Source organism: Myotis brandtii, unplaced genomic scaffold (assembly GCF_000412655.1).
Source record: "Myotis brandtii unplaced genomic scaffold, ASM41265v1 scaffold82, whole genome shotgun sequence".
Lineage (NCBI taxonomy): Eukaryota > Metazoa > Chordata > Mammalia > Chiroptera > Vespertilionidae > Myotis > Myotis brandtii.
In genome coordinates, this window is record NW_005371324.1 from 477,492 (window position 1) to 488,988 (window position 11,497).

Genomic DNA, 11,497 nt, shown 5'->3' on the forward strand with positions numbered 1-11,497 from the left:
GTGTGTGTGTGTGTGTGTGTGTGTGTGTGTGTGTGTGTGTGAATATGTACTTTCGTTATGACAATTAAGGCATTGTTCTGAAAGTATTCTTTCATTTAGTTTATTCTGCTCATCTCTGTGCTTTATCTCTTTATCTATTAAATAAAACTCTCACCCCAAAACTCAATTTTTAAAAATCACAGTTAATAAATTCAAGTTACCACTCTTCCCCTTACTGTTCATTTCCCAATACAGGGTGGGGTGAAAGTAAGTTTACATTATGTTCGTATGGAAAATAATACAATCATTAACAAATAATGATACAATAAACTCTGTTTTGCCTACTCACAACTGTAAACCTACTTTTGCCCCACCCTGTATATCATATTCCTAGTTTAATTTATTTAACTATGTTTTAAACCTGTAGACAGCCATGGTTCATTCCTCATTCATCACTGGAACTTATCAACAGTGCCATAGTTTAAAAACTTATGGACACAGACAACAGTGTGATGATTGCCGGGGGAAGGGGCATTAAGCAAGGTGGAGGAGGGTATATAGACAGATAAATGGTAATGGACGGAGGCTTGACTTGGGATGGTGAACACACAATGCAGTGTACAGATGATGTGTTGTAGAATTCTGCACCTGAAACCTGTATAATTTTGTTAATCAGTGTCACCCAATAAATTCAATAAAAAGGGAAAAAATAAAATTTGTTTTGAGTCTTTAAAAAAATAATAAAGTAGCCCTGGCCAGTTTTGCTCAGTGGATAGAGCATCGGCCTGTGGACTGAAGGGTTCGTGGTTCGATTCTGGTCAGGGGCAACATGCCTGGGTGGCAGGCTCAATCCCCAGTAAGGGATGTGCAGGAGGCAGCCAATCAATGATTCTCTCTCATTATTGATGTTTCTATCTCTCTCTCCCTCTCCCTTCCTCTCTGAAATCAATAAAGATATATTTTTAAAAATAATAATAAAGTAAAATAAAATCTTCCAAGAATCAGTAAAGCCCTAGAGGCATTCACTGCCTTAATATTTTAAAAAAAAATGCATTGTAACCCTAGAGAGAATGACTACCTGGAGCAAATAGAATAAAAGCCAAAATAAAGAAGAAGAAGAACCATCACAGTTCATTGTCTCTGTCTCCCTCTCCTGACATTCTGGAACACTTACTACCTGTGCCACAAGTTTGGGCATATTCAGGTCTCGTTTGTTATTTATTTTTTATAAATCTACAAGGTGACCAGACATGCACAGGTCAAATGTCCTGGTGGTGCAATGTGAGATGGAGAACTTAAAAAAAAAAAAGCCATATCTGACTTGAGTGTGGAGGCTGCTACTGTGTAGAGGCAGAAGCCTGGACTCCTGTGCTCTTCTGACTCCCCACTTACTAGCTAATCATCCACTTGACCTCCAGGGGCCTTGGGGGATAATGGTGAGAGCTGCTGCTTCCTGCCTGTGTCTTGAGATGATTCTGAGGACCAGATGAAGTGCTGATGAAAGGACTTCGATAAACTAATTTACATATTTGGTTGTATTAGTAACATGAAAACACTTTAAAGAAGCTTGTAACTTCCTCTTTTCCTAGTTCATAAGCTTGATTTTGCAGTAATCCCAGGTATCCAGGACGTGAAGGAAAAGCTATTTCCAACTATGAGCTTTAATAGATACAGACAACAAATGCAGACAGTTCTTTACCCAATTTTAACATCCTGGGCAATAGTTGCATTTCTCTCCAACAGCATCCACCCAGTTCAGTTATTCAGTTCCACAAGGGCTGTTACGTTAACATTTGCTATTTGGACACATACAAGATTCTACGCTTGGTCCATTAGAGTGAGGTGCAGATGTTGGGAGCTGTCACCAATGCTGACAGCTACCAGTTCCATTAGACTTAGGGTGGTAGTCTGATTAAACCAGAGGGAAAATGAGCCGTTGCCATTTTAAACAGTCTACGTTTTTTATTTCCAAGCGGTATTTAACAATATTCCCAGATTCTAATGCTTTTGGAATCAAGTGCTCGATTTAAGAAGGGAACATGAGAAGCTCTAGGGAGGTCAGTTTCTAAGTTACTATTGTTTCCTGGCCCTGTTTGCTCATATTATGGTTGGCCTTGAAGAATCTTTATATAAATAGTAGGTATCTGTGGTTGCAGATGAAATTTGTAAGGAGAGATACCACCAAACTTCCTGAAAGCACAATCTACGCTTGCTACTTCTACTTCCTCATCATGTTGCTGAAAATGGTGAGAGCTGTCCTTCCTGTCTTTTGAGATTTTTTTTTCCTGAGGATTAAATGAAAGGTTGATGAAAGAACTTTAGTAAACTGTAATTTACATACTGGATTGTGTTCGTAAAATGAAAACACCTTCATGCCCATGAATAACCTTCCTGCCCCTGGGCTTTGGCAATGCTCAATCTCTAGTCATCATAGGTCTGGCAATTGATTATGAATGCTGCTTCTTTGAAATTATTTTTTCTCTAGTGTTATGTCATGGAAATTGTTTTGCTTCTCTTCCAAATACTTATCCATACAGGATACAGGCATTTAGATATCTGTGTTTGTGTATGCATGTGTGTTTATGTGTATGTGTGTGCATGAATATGTATGTATTTATATGTATGCATGTGTGTATGTATATAAATTTTGTAATATATACACATTTTTGTTATGATAATTAGGGCACTATTCTGAAAGTGCCCTACCTCTCTGCCTCCTCTTCTTTTTCCCTTTAGCGTTCCTTTCTTCTCCACTCCCAGCTCTTATAAAATGTAGACATTCCCCTAATTTCTGCACTTAGTTTTATTGTATCCTTTCTCAGTACTTCTCAGGTAATTCATTCAACATGTATTTATTGAGCCACTGGGAACATAAGAGTGAATAGGACTCGCCCTAGCTGGTTTGACTCAATGGATAGAACATTGGCCTGCGGACTGAAGGGTCCCAGGTTCAATTCGGTCAAGGGCACATGCCTGGGTTGTGGCTCAATCCCCAGTGTGGGGCATGCAGGAAGCAGCCGATAAATGATTCGCTCTCACCACTGATCTTTCTATCTCTCTCTCCCTCTCCCTTCCTCTCTGAAATCAATAAAAATATTTTTTTTTTAAAAAAAAAGAGGGAATAGGACTTAACTATGGTTCATTCATTCATTCAAGAAATGCCCACCCTGGGGGAGCTTACAGTCTAGTGGGGGAGACAGATAATAAGCAAGGAGACATGCACATACGATGTTTGATTGTGACAAGAATGATGAAGAACACAAACACGGGTAGGTAGAGAATAATTCACAAGGGATGACAGGAGAGAAAGTCTCTCTAAGAAGGTGACATCTAAACTGAGATCAGGAGGATAAGGACAAGTTGGTGGTCCTACGAGCAGGGATGGAGTGGTTCTGGCAGGGGAATAATGTGAGCAGAGTCCCTGAGATAGGAAAGAATGTGGCATGTTTGTGGATCCGAAAGAAGATCCATGTGGCTGAAGCAGAGTGAGAGGGAGGGACAGTGACATGGGATGGGTTGGAGAAGAGGCCCAGAACAATCAGACAATGTATAGAATTCAAATGAAAGCAATGGGAAGCCACTGGTTGGTTGTATGCAACTTATTAAAACAATACAATTTACGATTTTTTAAAAATGTTCTGATTTCTGTATGCAAAATATATTGGGGAAATATGGAAGCAAAGAAACCCATTAGGAAGCTGTAGACCAGTCAGCAGATAATTGCAGTTATTTGAGCAGGAAACCCAAAATTTGAACTATTTCTGCTGTATGGATGAGCCCCCCAAATCAATATTCCTAGTTCAGATCTCTTTTGTCTTTGCCTGCTAGATAGGCCAGTAATTCTCAAAATATGGTCCCTGGACCAGCAGCCTTGTCACCACCTGTGAGCTTGTTAGGAGGTAAATTCTGTGCCCCACCCCAACCTAGTGAATCAGAAACTTGGAATTGAGCTCAGGAACCTGTAATCAATAAAAATATATTAAAATATGTATTTTATATATAAATATTTCTTACCTCTCTGAATATTTGTCACATATATATTGAAAACGTTCATCCTCTTTGAATCTAATAAAATTGTTCCAAGATTGACCCTGATCATTCAATCACTACACAAGATTTTCAAACAACAGTGCAATATAGTAGTAAATTCTTAACCACCAACCACAGTTGGGTTCTCCAACACGTTTCTGCAAGCCTACTACATTTTTGGTCAACTCTGCCTCTCTTCCAAATATCTTATTCAACACTATTCTGCTCTCTTTGAATACCCAACTTCCAACTTCTTCCAACTCTGTAAAAAGATGACCACTGCTCGCACTCACTAACGGAGTGCGGGAGCAAAGAATTTTCAGTAACCACCAGAGGCTCGCCCTGATGACAGTGACTGGTGCCCTGCCTTGGTCTGGCGCTTCCACTCACCTACTCCACCATGCCGCTGCAGCTGACACCCGCCATGTTCCGTGCATGCCTCTTGGTGGTCAGTGCATGTCATAGCGACCAGTTGTTCAGTTGTTCGGTTTTCTGCCGTTCAGTCTGTTTGCATATTAGGGTTTTATATATATATATATATCAGTATTTCTATTTTGTAACTACGAATCTGTACTTTGCAATCGCTTAATCTTTTTTTCTTCAGTCCCCTATCCCTCTCCCCTCTGGAACCATCAGTCTGTTCTTTGTATCTATGAGTTTGTTCCTGTTTTGTTTGTTCATTTATATGGGTCATTTGGATTCCATATATAAGTAAAATAATATGGTATTTGTCTTTCTCTGACTGACTTATTTCACTTATCATAATTCCCTCCAAGTCCATTCATGCAATTGTGAAGGATAAGGTTTACTTCTTTTTATGGCTAAGTAATATTCATTCTATATATGTACCACCACATTTTATCTATTGTCTATTGATGAGCACTTGGGTTGCTTCCATAGCTTGGCTATTGTAAATAATGCTGCAAGGAATGTAGGGGTGCATATAGTCTTTCTAATTAGTGTTTTGGGTTTCTTTGGATAGAGCTCTGTGAGTGGAATCACTGGGTCCGCCATCTTGGCTGACAGTTAATTTGCATAAGGATATGCTGATTAGCCAATGGGAAGGGTAGCGGTTGTACACTAATTACCATGTTTCTCTTTTATTAGTGTAGATATCTCCAGGTGAGCTTTCCTCCTGCCTTTCCTGCTTTCTGATTATCCAAACTTGTGATTACTATGTCTGTCATTCTTTCTCTCCTGCCCTCTATATCAGCCAATTTCAAAGTCCTAAAGCTAGTCATCCTACATTGTCTTTCCATTTGTTTACTCTATTTTATCACCACCTAGTCCAGGTTCTTATTGTCTCTTCTGGATAACTGTTAAAATCCATTAACTATCCCTGGCCTCCTGGCTTAGTGGTGAGAGTGTTAGTCTGAGTGCCAAAGGGTCGCTGGTTCGATTCCCAGTCAAGGATTTGATCTCAGGTTTGATCCCTGGCCCTGGTCGGGATGTGGGAGGCAACCAATTGATGTGTCTTTCTAACATCCATGTTTCTCTCTCTTTCTCTGTCTTCCTCCCTCTTCTTTCCACTCTCTCTAAAAATCAATGGAAAGGATATCCTCGGGTGAGGATTAACAAAAAATAAAATAAAAATAAAATCCATTAACTAATCACCTCTCCTAATTAATGAGTGAATCGTTGTCTCTGGGGATGGTTAACTTATCAATATTAGATTATGTGAGGACCAGTTCAGAGTTTCCCACCTTGAATGTACATTGGAATCACCTGGAGCGTTTTTTAAATTAACTAATCACCAGGGCTTATTCCCAGAGCTTCTGATTTAATGGGTCTCAGTGGGGACCAAGACATCATTTTTTAAAGTCTACAGGGTTGGGGATTTCTGAGACCCACTGGGATATATGGAAGCATCACAGCAGAGGAAGAGAGTCAGGGACTCATCAATTGATTGAACGTAGGCACTGAAAGAGAACTCTGAAAGTGAGGGATGACTCTGAGTAAGGTTTTGAGATTAGATGCCAGGACACTGATAAGGCAAAGTCAATAGAAACAGGAAATTCGAGGGGAACAACTGGTATTTTGAAGACAAGAGGAGGTCTGGTTCCGGATATAATAAGTGTCAGGTGCCAGCAGGACATCCAACTGCAAATGTCAATAACAGAGAGAATGTGAGTCTGGAGCATGATGAGCCTGCTCTAGAGATAAAGATGGAGAACCTCACAAAGAGGTGATTGTGGAAGGTGTTGGGGCAGATGAGGACTGTGAGAGAGGGTATGGACTCTGTGTTTCCCAGTGTGTTTCTCTACCCAGATTAAAACCACCTGAGCTGCTTATTTAAAAAATGTATTTTTATTCATTTCAGAGAAGAAGAGAGAGGGAGAGAGAGATAGCAACATCAACGATGAGAGGGAATCATCGATCAGCTGTCTCCTGCATGCCCCACACTGGTGATCAAGCCCACAACCAAGTATGTGCCCTGCCACGGAATTGAACTGTGACCTCCTGGTTCATAGGACGACACTCAACAACTGAGCCAGGCTGGGCTGCTTAGTTAAAATTCAGATTCCCAAATCCTTCCCCCAAGAAACTCGGATTCACTAAATCTGGGTTGGGGTCTGGGGCTCAGAATTTTTTATGGTTCCTAAAGCAATGGTAATACACACTAAAATTTAAACACCACTAAACAGAGAAAAAAGAAAAGGTGTGAGGGCAGACACTTGAGAATCATCTACTAGTATTTTTTGGAGGATGAGAACTTAAAAAGGGGCTAGCAAGAAAAAGAAAACAACCAGTCAGTGGTAAGAGCAGTAAGATTGTACGGGATCTGGAAGCCAATGGGAGGAGGACTTTGAATAAGAAGCAGTGAGCAGCCCAGCCAGCATGGCTCAGTAGTTGAGCCTTGACCTATGAACCAGGAGGTCACAGTTCAACCCCAGTCAAGGGCACATGCCTAGGTGGCAGACTTGATCCCCAGTAGGGGGCGTGCAGGAGGCAGCCCATCAAAGATTCTCTCACATCATTGATGTTTCTCTCTCTCTCTCCCTCTCCCTTCCTCTCTGAAATCAATTTTAAAAAAATGTTTAAGAAGCAGTGAGCAACAGTTTTCTTATGGGTAATAAATGATGCAGCTATTCATGTTCTTGTGTTATTCCTCATTTAGACCAACCCAAGCTCCAAACCAGCCTACTTTTAAGCAAAGTTATGGTTAAAAACCCAAAATTTAGAACCAAAATGCTATGTTGAACTAAATTCTCTTGTGTAAACTTTTTTATGTAAGCATGAGCAAATAACTTGACCTCTCTTAGGCTCACTTTCCCATCTGTAAAAGGGGAATAGTCATGTCACTTTTTTAATATGATTATAATAATTAAATATCACAATGTTTATAAAGTACATAACATTGTGACTAGGACTTATGCATTGTTTAATAAAAGGTAGGCACTATTTGTATGCCCAAAAGCACTGTGCGTGGCTTTTGAAAGTGCTCAGAGAAATCAATGAATTTAAATTTGGTAAGTAATAAAGAAGGGGTGTTCTTCAGCTGCTCCCGATCTGGGTATGTAATGACTGGCAGCCATCTTGGAATAGTTATGCCAGACCTGAAGCAACTGTAGCACTACGCCAACTGTCTTTGGAAATAAGAGAAAGTGATCAATCGATCAATATTGATTCAGCTTCTTGCTCTGGGCAGGCAGTAAGATTCTTGACCTTAGAAGGCTATCATCAAATCAGGTAGAATATAAAATTAACCTTTATAGACAGCCTTGTATAAGATACTCCTACAGGAAAGTTGACTGTGGACTCGGGTAATTAAGGAAGACTTCAGAAAGGAGTTGAAAATTGAACTTCATTAGTCTTGTGGTTAAAAATACCATAGGTCATATGCCCACAAAAGGATCCCCCTTTTGTCCTGAGGAGTTCATTTATTCAGTCCAGTGGGCCTTAGCCCTCAAATCTCAAAATCTGGTTTTTTAATCCTATCTAATAATGAAAACAAATGGACAACTCATAAATATACTGTTTAAGAAAATGAGATTTTTGGCTGGATTTGAGCAATTAAATATGCTTAACTCACTGGTGGGCAGGGAGGGGATATAACATGGTCTTTGAAAATTATAATTTCTTGAGACATATTAGGAAAGACACTTTTTCCCCCCCAATGGGAAGGAAAACAGTTGATGGAATGTCATGGTCTTTGTATCCAAAAGGCTTCAGCAAATCTTACAAAGATGAACTCCAGAGGGCTAAACTTTAAGTACGTGGGCCCTTGTGACTAGCATGGACATCTTATAAAAGAAAACCTACCACAGGTGGGCTTGGTCAACTTCAACAATGATACATTACCGCCAGCACAGGCAAGATTAATAGATTACAGTTGACTTGAGTTCATCCTATTTGTGTCTAACTCTGATGACCCAGACACTTGGCTTCCGTATGCATAGACCCAAAGCCAAACCTGGTACATGTGGTGGCCCCAGATACAACAAGAGCACTTAATCAATTGAATAGAATCATGAATAGTCTATCTCAACTGACTATTATATTTGGTTTCATTTTTTTAACTTTATTGTCTTTTGAAAGTCCCTAATTACAATATCATTAATAACAAATTAATTTAGCATATCTAGAATATGTGCTCTCTAGGTCTCGTGCACTTTGTAAATGTTGGAAAATAAAGCAGTAACTTCTAGGAGCCAGAATGAATTTGCTAAGTAATCTGAAACATCTCCTTTTAAATCATAAGGATACCATATTCAAGTTCATTCTGCTAATTATTTAAGTAGCACTGTTGTTACATAGCTTCATGCTCCATAAGAAAAGGCTAAATTAAGTTTACATGAAATCGGAAAGCAACCGTTTTTCATTTTACATTAAACCTTTCTGAGCTTTGATATCTTTGTCTACAAAATGAGAATAAGAAAAACCTCTGATCTACCTCCTGGTATAAAGTGTGACAAAGTACTTTTAAAATGTTAGTGACATGCAATAAAGAAACCTTACTATTAGCAAAAAGAAAAAAGCAGGATGGAGGGAGGAGGTGAGAGAAAAGAATAAGGATAAGCAGAACAATGAACATGGAACAAAATCAGTTTTAGGGCAGAAAAGAAACCTTAGCGGAAGAACCCCACTTCTTTTTAAATACGGAAAATGAAATCCAGGGAAGTAAAATGGCTTGTGTTAAGTCTCACAGCAAATTCATGGTGAGAAGAAAGGAAACCAAAAATGGAAAGGAAAGAAAAGTACACAAAACAACTAAGAGTTAGAAATCAAAAGCGTTCTCCCAAGAACTGACCTGGGAGGGCTGGTAGCATTGGCCTGGCCCTCTGCTTAGCTCTGAAAATGCTGCTCTGCCTTTGGAACCTGGCCGAGGTGACCCATGTTGGACCACTATTTCTTGCTCAATAATTTTCCCAAGGGTGCCAATCAGAAAGCAGTCAGGCACCCCCTTCTGCTCTCAGTGCTCACCCCATTTTATCCACACATGCTTCTTTCTCTCCAGGCCAATGTCCAGAGAGGAGGAATCAGGGCCCACATCTGATTCATTTGCTCTTGTCCCTCTATTTTACAAAATCAAGCTAACCCTTCTCCCACCCCACCCCCCAAAAAAACCTCTGTTACTCTACTTTAGAGTCCAAATTAGTGTAAAGATTCAAAGAAACATACATTCTCAAAAATATTTTCATAGGTTGTTACAGCACTAAAGCGTCTAATTACTTTTTTCATTTGAAGAATATATCTACTTAATTTTTTTTCTTTTTAATGGCAGTTAAGTGAGTAAAACTAATAATAGTGATACAATATGGATCCTATGTATGGAGCAGGATCTTGTTCATATGATAGAAAAATTTCTTCTTATGAATTTGTATCTCACTGTAGAAATGAAGATAATGAAAGAGATATCCCCATGAAATAATTTTAGAAACAGAGAGAAAAACAACTTCTCAGCCAATTTGGTTATAGGTCTCTAGGGTCGGAATGCAGTAGCCCAGAGATTTGTTGTTTCAAATTGTCACAGGAAAGATTTGTGTGCAGATCTCGCTGTTTGTGTATTCATCTGAAAGTCTCTTTTTCCTATAGTTTAAAATTACTAAAACCATCCCTCGTGGCAAAGTAATAAGAGGGGAAGGAGGCAATGATTTCCTTAAATTGTTGTTTTTGTCAATGAGATAGATCTTCCATCGGCCCAGCAAGTAGCCAATAACACATCATAAATTCCTTTGCTTTAAGACAAACTCCCCCGATAACACAGGTCAGTGGTTCCCAAATTAGTTCTGAACACAGACGTAGGATTCTCAAAGTCCATGCCCAGAAAAGAAAAACAATTCGCGTGAAGTGAGTTATGTTTCAGGAAATGTAACGGGAAGGTTTTTACCCTAACAGTAATTTAAACTAATAAAATAAATAAATACATCCTTTTTTCTCTCTCTTTTTCCTTTCCAAAGTCAAGGTCTCAGAAACCATCAAGCTGCTTGATACCGTAAGCAGCAGTAAGAGTGAAGGCCCATCTCAAGGCTCTGTTCTAGAACTCAGAGATGTGCTACCGAAGTCAAGGCTGTGAACAGGAGAGTTAGGGACATTTTCGCTGTCCCTGAACAGCTACTAGTCAGTTTAGTCTGATCAGTTAAGCCATCTGTGATCGTCAACCAAGTCTGAGCCTTTCTGTGACAATACACAACTCTTTGACTAGTATATCACGGTCATACACAACTCATTACTCCAGTATTGTGTATAGTACTTGGGATAACCGATCAAATGCATGTGGCTTGTCTATAATGTACCCATAAATATAAAATGTTACTATTTTTTGATGGCCTACATTTCCCCTTGGTGCTGGTGGTTTGTCAGTTGGATTTTTCTTTCTTCCACATCAAGTCCCACCCTTCTCACCTCCTCCACCACAGCTGTGCTGCACCAGCATCTCCGTGTGAACTCCCTTTGTGTCTGTTTCCACTCTTGCTCTATTCTCCCCTCTACAAAGCTCCCATCTTTGTAAAGTATGATTATCTAACCACTATGCTGTACACCTGAAACTAATACAGAATAATATTGAATGTGAACTGTAATAGAAAATTAAAATAAATGTTAAAATTTTTTAAATAAACAAGAAAGAAAAGGTCCCATCAGAAGGACTCTTTTATTTCTTTTTATTTATTTACTAGAGGCCTGGTGCATGAAATTCGTGCACTGGGGGGTGGGGGTGTTCCTCAGCCTGGCCTGCACCCTCTCCAGTCCAGGAGCACTCAGAGTCGATGGGGAGGTTGTGGCGCCACCCCTTGTCACGCACAGAGCAGGGCTGATCAGGGGGTTGGGGCGCTGCCCCCTGTCACTCACAGAGCAGGGCCAATCAGGGGGGTTGGGGCTCCATACCCTGTCACACACAGAGCAGGGTCAATCAGGGGGTTGGGGAGCTCCCCTCTGTCACGCACAGAGCAGGGCCGATCAGGGGGTTGAGGAGCCCCCCCCTGTCACTCACAGAGTAGGGCCGATAGGGGAGTTGGGGCACCGCCCCCTGTCACACACAGAGCAGGGC

The 11,497-nt window shown here is 40.2% G+C and overlaps 1 protein-coding gene across 1 annotated transcript in view; it reads left to right on the plus strand.

Annotated features, from left to right (window-relative positions):
- LGR5 (leucine-rich repeat containing G protein-coupled receptor 5) overlaps window positions 1–11,497 on the plus strand; it is a 151,402-nt gene that overhangs the window by 64,198 nt on the left and 75,707 nt on the right. The window lies entirely within an intron of this gene.